An 8297-nucleotide genomic window follows, 5' to 3' on the forward strand; every position below is an offset into this window, starting at 1 on the left:
AGTGGGAGAGGGAGAAGCAGGCCTCCTGTGGAGCGAGGGAGCCCGACGCGGGGCTCGATCCCAGGACCCTGGGACCATGACCTGAGCCGAAGGCAGACGCTTAACGACTGAGCCACCCAGGCGCCCCGAGGGAGAGAGAATCTTAAGCAGGATCCACGCCCAGTGTGGAGCTGGACCTGGGGCTGGATCTCACGACCCTGAGATCATGACCTGAGCCGAAATCAAGAGTCTGACGTTTAACTGACTGAGCTGAGAAGTCTGGGTGAAAATCCTGGGTACGTGTTCATGTTATGCATTGGGGTCTTTGTGCTCATCCCTGAGTGTGTTTCTCATAGACCCCCACTTTAATGGAGAGTTCTGTAAAGACCACCCCCCACACACGCACACACGTACATACATACAATTTTTGCGCAGGTGACTTCCTCCCTCTTCTCCTCTCCTTGCTCCCCACCCCACCCCACCCCTAGGGCCTGTCCCCCCTTGATTGGACAGGGCAGCTTTCATGAGCTCTGACCTCCAGCCCTGGGTCTCCCCTGGGGTCTGTCCACCAGCACCTCCCAACAAAACCTTCTCTACTCTCCTTGTTTCCTTCTCAGCCCGCCCAGCACACACCAGCCCACTTAGGTTTTGATAGAATCAACCCAAGACTTACTCTGAATGAAAACAGTTTAGACTGATAACTCTTTTGAAAAATTTAGCTAATTTATTTGCCTTCTATCCGGGCTGCAGCAGCTTTCTGTTGCCCCTTCATTTCAGAGCCAAGCAGAGAATTGGCATGTACTTTGTACTACAGAACAACAGATGCCAGAATTCAGAGCCAGGTGCCAAACTCGCTGTCTGATCAACGGTCTTAACGCTGGACTCCTGAGAGAATGCCACGTTGTCCCCTTCATTCCTCTCCTGCTTTCCCCTGTCCCCTCCCAAGGTGTAACTGTCAGGCCAGGGGACGCTAATGGTTACAACACAGATTCGGTCCAGGAGTGTTTATGCTGAGCACCCGTCCTGGGCCTGGAGTGGACTCTTAAGCAAAGTAGACAGATCGCCACTGACTGCTCATGTCAGAACAGGGGCAAGGCCTCAAGGAGCCCACAAGTGAATTGAAGAGACAGGGTTTTAGGGCTGCGGACTAACTCTGTGTTTGGGGTAACACGCACACAAGCCCGCCCGTGAATGGTAGAGATGGGACTCAGGGGTCAGAGCGGTGGTCTCGGACCGCGGCGCAGCCAGCCCTCCAGCGGAGGAAGGCAATCATAAAGCCTGGTTCCGGGCTTTGGCCAGGCCCTGTGCTCCGCAGGCACAGGCCCAAGCGCTGCTCAGAGGTCAGGCCGAAGAGAAGGGCTTAATTCAGCCAGCCGTGCGGACCCGCTGGACCTAAGGCAGTACTTAGGAGACATTACCTGCTAATGGTGGACAAGAGGATGATGGGAGGCACAGGGGATTGTGGGAGGCACAGGGGATTGTGGGAGGCACAGGGGATTGCGGGAGACACACAGGGCCACCCAAGCGCTCCCGTTGTGAACGCAGGGGATCCTGGGAAGCAGAGGGCTTTGTTGGAGTTACACAGGGCGGAGCATACGCTGTGGGCACCGGGCACAATGGGAGGGAAGAAGGTAGGGCAGTTCTTTCCTAATCTGCCTGGTATGTAGGTGGGAAGGGGAGAGAGGAGGCAAGCCCAGGAAGCAGGAGTGAAGTGAAAGTAGTGGAATTGGAAAGGATGGACAGAGAGCAGTCAGGGGTCTTTGTTCTGAGAAATGGACTACAAGTAGTGGTTAGGCGCAAGGGATTTGTAGCCAGAGAACCAGAAGTTTGAATCCTGTTTCTGCCCTTTCCTTGCTGAGTGAACTTGAGCCTAAATTTCCTAATCTGTAAAGTTCAGATAATAATACCTACCTTCCCAGACCATGGTGAGGATTAAAGGATTAAATGAGATGATGTATACAAAATACTTAGTACAGTAGCTGACACATAGTAAGCAGCTGATAAATATTATTACCATTATTAAGCAGGTATTACAGAAGACTTGAGAGGAGAGACACTCAGTTGGCTTTTGGGGGGAGGGGGCATGAAGTGGTTTATCATCATGGAGACCGCAGGTCTATTCCTTAATGGCTCCTGCTTTCTCTGGCGCTGGGACCGTAGACTCCAGTTGCTGCCAACTGCCTTCCTCACTTTGCTAAGGAAGAAGGACCCTTGGGTCTGAGGTTTGGAGCTGGCCTAGAGGGCAAATCTGGACACTGGCCTGAGCCTCAAGGATTCCTCTCTGCCTGAGTCTCCCAAGTGACCAGGGCAAGTCGCCCAAGTGACCAGATGAAATGCTAATCCAGTGGGGGCACCTTACCTATTTATACCTCTTGACTACAACCCTTCCTCCTCCTGTCGCTCACATAGCTCCTTCGGCCCTTGAGAGGGACAGCTTGGGAGTCCCAGGCACCATGTGGGGCCTTCTCAGTCTCTCCCTGCCTTTTGCTTTAGCTGCCTGGATCCCAGCCTGGCCTGGATCAGAAGTCAGGACAGTCATAGCAGTCCCCAGAGCCGGGGACTCCCCAGAGTCCCCTGAGCTGTCCTCCCTCGCTCAGCCCCCGCCTTCCCTGTCCCTGGTTAACTGGCCCAGAAACAAATTAATTGTCTTCAGTTGCTTTACTTGGCCTGTGATAGGCAATCCGTTTGCACATTTCTCAGTAACAAAATGCAACAAAATATAACACCCCTTCCTCTACTTGCAGTGTCTTCATTTCTTGGGTTCAGTAAAGCACTTGGTTGTTTGCTGCTTTGCAAGAAAATATGTAACTGTGATCGTTTCTCCATGACAAAAAGGAAATTTTTTAAAAGATTTTATTTATTTATTCGAGAGAGACAGAGCATGAGCAGTGGAGAGGAGGCAGAGGGAGAGGGAGAAGCAGGCTCCCTGCTGAGCAGGGAGCCCGACCGATCCCAGGACCCTGAGATCATGACCTGAGCTGAAGGCAGATGCTTAGCCGACTGAGCCACCCAGGTGGCCCCCAAAAGAAATTTTTTATCACTAAAATATTGAGCCCTTTCTGCTTTGTTTTCATGCTTCTGCACAGAAATTAACTTTTCATTTCAATGCTGAATCATAGTGTAATCTTGGAAGACGTTTTAAATGACAAACTCAAAATATTCTGTACCAACAGTGCAGATCCCTCCACTGAGGGGACACCTCGACCAGCAATGACTGAGGGCTCACATCCACATAGATGACAATTACTTCATTTCTGCCACCTGCCCAACGGTGATGATGATGCCATTAATCCTAAAGGTATCCTAATTTTAGAGATGTTAAAACACGAGGGGGAGAAGTATGCCTTGGTAGGCAAAACGCAATTGTTTTGCAAAAATATGATAACAACCTGGGGCGCCTGGGTGGCTCAGTCATTAAGCATCTGCCTTCGGCTCAGGTCATGATCCCAGGGTCCTGGGATCAAGCCCCAGCCTTCCTGCTCCACGGGAGGCCTGCTTCTCCCTCCCCCACTCCCCCTGCTTGTGTTCCCTCTCTCGCTGTGTCTCTCTCTGTCAAATAAATAAATAAAATCTTTAAAAAAATATGATAGCAACCTGTATTTTTCATTCAATATTCTACCCAATAGATGATCCATGTTAAGGATCATCTATATCAACATTCTTAAAAATAACCTTGGATTCCATTTTATTTCATTGTGTTCCATTGACTGAATTTATTATTCACCAAAACCCTATTTTGGAGTAAGTTAGGTGCTTCCTTTTTTTTTTTTCCAGAATTATTAACAATGACGCAAAGACCATCTTTACAGATGAATAATTGCACACAGCTTTTGTAATTTTTAAAGGACTTTGGTACATACTGCATTATTAACTTTTAGTTTGATACCAAGAAAAATGGGCAGAGGTATTCTTTGCCTACGAGATCTTAAGTGTTACAAGGTGACCTTGCTGATTTCTACGTTGGGAATCCCAAATGTTGTTATATCTATTGACACACAATTTCTCCTCAATTAGAATTGCCAGATTTAGTTTAAAAAAAAGCACAAGACACCCACATTTTAAAATTTAAAATTAAATTTTAATTTCAGATAAACAAATGTTTAGTACACATATCTCCCATGCAGTATTTGGGGCATATACTAAAAATTATTGTTTATCTGAAATGTAAATTCAACTAGATATGCTATGTTTTACACGGCAACCCGATTTCAATGTATCCTGGGAGTCTGCAGGATCCTGTGCTGACCTGGCTCAGCTCCTTTTAGAAGTCGAAGGTCAGCTTCCTTAGAGTTACTTTGTTCCTTGAGCACATGATTATTTTAATAAAAGCGTTGCATTTAACCTTAGCTCTTCCATTCCATGAAAGGCACTATCAACCAGGCAGACAGGGAGAACTGGGGAAGGACCAGTAGCCTCAGAATCCTAAGGCAGAGAATAGTAACCCAGCCTAGCCCTTCCTAACTGTTACCTCCATCTCCCGGAGCCTCTATTTTCCTACATAAAAAATAGAGAACAATATTATGACTCTCGTCAGTATTGCTACATAATAAATAGCAGTGGGCTGATCTATATGAAAGGTTTTTTGTTGTTGTTGTTGTTGTTGTTTTTTAATCAACTGCAAAGCTCCAAACATTACGATCTAAAACTCATGGGGAAAAGTCCCATGATGCCAGAGCTGTAGACATACTGAATTTTCCCACGTTTGTGTTACTGTGATCTCCTCCGATAGTCACCTGCATTCATCCCTTTCCCCCACAAGTAGAAAGCTACTCTGCAGGCCGTCAGAAAAACGCCCACCACTCTTCGGAGTGGTTCAGCTAAAAGTGCTGCACGCAGAAGACCAAAGACAACTAGGGAAGTCATTTCCTCCAAAAGTTTTAGGGACGACATTCAAATAGGATTTTAATTAGACCTGTGTTTATGGGATGTCTTCTTCAATCCAGGTTGCATAAAGGGCAGCAGAAAGTAATCAATAACCCAGACAAGAGTTTGGAACCAGGGAAAAAAATCAATTGAATCAACGTCAAGTGTATTGGCTACTTCGGCTGAATTTGTGAATAGGGGGAAATCCCGGCTAGGACTGTCAAAGAAAAGTCAGCTCTCAGCATCGTGTTAAAGCTGTGATGTCCCAACAGGGGCCGAGGAGCGCTAGACACTAGGTTGAATCTTTATAACAGTCTGCAGCAAGTGTCTGGCTTTCGAAAATGTCTAAAAATACATATAATTTGGGGCCAGGGAATGCCTTTTCAGCAGCACACAAAGCCTAAACTCAAGAATTTCTAACAGTAGATGATTAAAATAATAAAGTCAGAAGACAAAAAAACCCCAATATTACACAGAACACAATCCCATTTCTCCCGTTTACAGAGCATTCCTCTCAATCAAGACTGAATAATTCAACATGAAAATCAGGAAAGGATATGAACGTGGAGTTTATAGGAAAAAAACCACTGTGGTTAACTTCACTCATAATTGTAGAACAGCGATGAGATATCAATTCTCAGTGAGCAGACAAGTAAAAATGAAAAGGCTGGTCAACACCCAGTATTGGTCAGGCTGCGGGACACCTGCCATTCTCAAACACTTGTTGCCGGAAGTGTTCATGGTCTACTTTGGAAAGGATAATTTGACAATATCTGTTAAAATTGGAAGTACGTCCCTCTTGATCCAGTAATTCTGTGAATGCAAATTTACTGTATAGATATATTCACAAAAGAATACTAACCCATTTACAAAAATACTCATTGCAGCACTGCAAGAACAAAAAATTGAGGCAAATTAAATATTTCTGGTAGAGTGGGTAGGTAAATAATGGAGCTTTATCATATAGCACTGTAATCATAGAGCTTATATCATGCAATAGCATGCGGACATTTAAGCAAAAACAGAAAAAGACTGGGAATTGGGGTAGGGATGGTGACTAATGCCATGCCTCCCAAGTCCAAAATAATATCAGAACACATGTGGTATAAATAAAAAGGATCTGAATAAATACTTAGGTGTGTTTGTTATATGTATTTGTTTGGTGCTAATAGTTTACTTTTTCTTTTCTTTCCTGAAAGATACAAAGAACATAATTGACGGTGGGCCTGGGGGGAGTGGGTTAGGGGTTGGGAGGTGGGGTAGGGGGCTTTTGCATTTTGGGCTTTACCTGGCTATTCTTTAATTGCTTGGAAGATCAGAAGCGGAGCTCCAAGGCCTCTGAACCTGGCAACAGTTGAGGGAAGACGTGGTCTCTTCGTCCAAAAGCTGAGGACAGATGCAGTGAGACATCAAAGGACGAGGATTTCTGCACAGACGAAGGCCGGCTGGCTTGCTGGTAGAGGTCACAGCACCGGCGGAAGTGACCTCCAATGGGAAGCAGAGGGCCTTGACACTCAGCAGTCCGGGGGCCAGTCAGAGTGGGAGTTAGGGGAGCTTTAACTCCATCCCAAAGGGAGGCAGACGGCTCCGAGTGTTTGCTTGTGGCAGGGGTGTCGGGGGGGAGACCCTGGGGGGCCTGACCCAGCAGTGGGGTCATGACAAGTTTCCTCCAGGAAGCCATGTTTGGCCTGAGCGCTGAAGGAGGCATAGGACTTGTCTAGGCACCAGCGGGGGCTGGAAAGATACCAGGTACCGGGAACAGCATGTGCAAATGTCTGAGGCAGGGGCCAGAAGGTGAGCCCATGTGGTTGGACCAAAACCAGTGGGAAAAGGTGCACACTGAGGACACAAGGTAGGCAGGGTGCTATCCTGTGGGACTTGGGGGCAAAGGTGGGGTTTCATCTTTATCCCAGCGGCACTGGGAAGCTTTTGTTCTGTTGTTTTGCTTTTTTGTGTTGTTTTGTTTTAAGCACTGGAAAGCTCTTGAAGGGTGTTAATTTTATCTAGACGGGATCACTTAGTGGGCAGAGACAAGAGGGGTATGGGGAAGGAAAAGAGAGGAAGTTTGGAGGCTCTGGCGAAGCCCACTTGAGGGATGAGATGCCCACGGTGGGAGCAGCAGAACTGGTGCCAGGGTTGGATAGAAGTTTCTGGGTATCTCTTGTGATCTCTGCCGCAAGACGCTCGCACCAGCTAGCGAGCCTTCCACTCCGAGCTGCCTTGCAATGTGCTTGTGGGGATGGGCACCAAAAGTGAAAAGAGATGACAAAGATCCACAGATCTGAAGACCAGTCGTGGGAGCTGCAGACTCTTGGAGACATCGGTCTGCAGCCCACATTCCATCTGTGCTCCCGGCCCTCGTCTGCTCCCAGGAGTGGGGATACACAGAGACGCTGACTATTTCCATGTCGGCATTAGACTGTAATGGCGACCAGCCCCTAGAATAAGAACTGTTGTGTTCTGGGGCATGGATTTCTTTTGCAGATATTGACTACATTGTTAACCACCTTTTCAGCCTCTTTCTTACTTTTCACCAAGCCTTAGGGACAGGACCTTCTCCTGGCAAAACTGTGAATTAGGAGAACCCGAGGCCCCAGCTTTGGAAAGTTCTCTCCTGCTTTCGGTACCTCCTCCCATCTAGGCTGCAGACATGAGAGGCAGCGAAAGTCTCAAAGTCCAAGCCTCTGAATACATGTGGGTGCTGTTGGGATTGGTGAACTAGAAATTTATTTTAATGTTCTGAATTCAACATAACTTAGGTCGTGATGCATTTTCTTAACCAATAGATCTTAAAAGTGTAACCTGTTACTATGTGGGAGGGGGGGTTCTGTGGACTATTTTTTTAAAGGGGTCCTTATATTTACTAGTCTAGGGAAAAGGATCAGTAGGTGGATGCGTTATTCACTCAGTAAACAGTTACTGCATGCTTCTTGTGTGCAAGGCACCATTCTGAGCCCTGGAGATACTCATGCATGAAACAGACATAGTCCCTGTCCTCAAAAAATGTACAGTGTGGTGGGAGATTGAGGCCAGTGAACAGGTGGTTAGTGACTGGAACACCGGAGGAAAGCTGGTGTTAGGTAGAACATAAGAAGTATGGGTGGAGAGTAGGTTGAGTTTTAGGACTCAGGGCCAAGATGCCTGCCACGCCTTCCTCAGGGATGTGCGTGTTGAAAGAGGAGCCCCAAAGCGGGTAAACATTCACACAAAGAACTCGATTTCTGCTGGTGGGATTTCAGGAAGTATTTTGGCGGACTGATGCAAGCCATTTAAATAGCTCAATTGGAAAATAGATTATAACCTTTGCTAAAATCATAAGATATTATTCAGAGTATATATATTAATAACCAATATCATCAACATATTAACCATTTAGTGTCCGACATAGGCTGTGCCTGTGTGATGGACTCTGTTTTCATATATTTAAAGATCTCTGTCTGGTAATGGCCTCTGTA

The 8297-nt window shown here is 46.7% G+C and overlaps 1 long non-coding RNA gene across 1 annotated transcript; it reads left to right on the plus strand.

Annotated features, from left to right (window-relative positions):
• The first annotated feature begins 11 nt into the window (after positions 1-11).
• On the plus strand, positions 12-7519 carry LOC141373721 (uncharacterized). Its single transcript, XR_012380001.1, has 3 exons — positions 12-275; positions 6162-6694; positions 7381-7519. It is a non-coding gene; the product is annotated as an uncharacterized lncRNA (long non-coding RNA).
• Positions 7520-8297: the final 778 nt, after the last annotated feature.

The sequence above is a fragment of the Callorhinus ursinus genome, unplaced genomic scaffold (genome assembly GCF_003265705.2).
Source record: "Callorhinus ursinus isolate GAN/ISIS: 27379988/994484 unplaced genomic scaffold, GSC_fseal_2.0 scaffold11, whole genome shotgun sequence".
Lineage (NCBI taxonomy): Eukaryota > Metazoa > Chordata > Mammalia > Carnivora > Otariidae > Callorhinus > Callorhinus ursinus.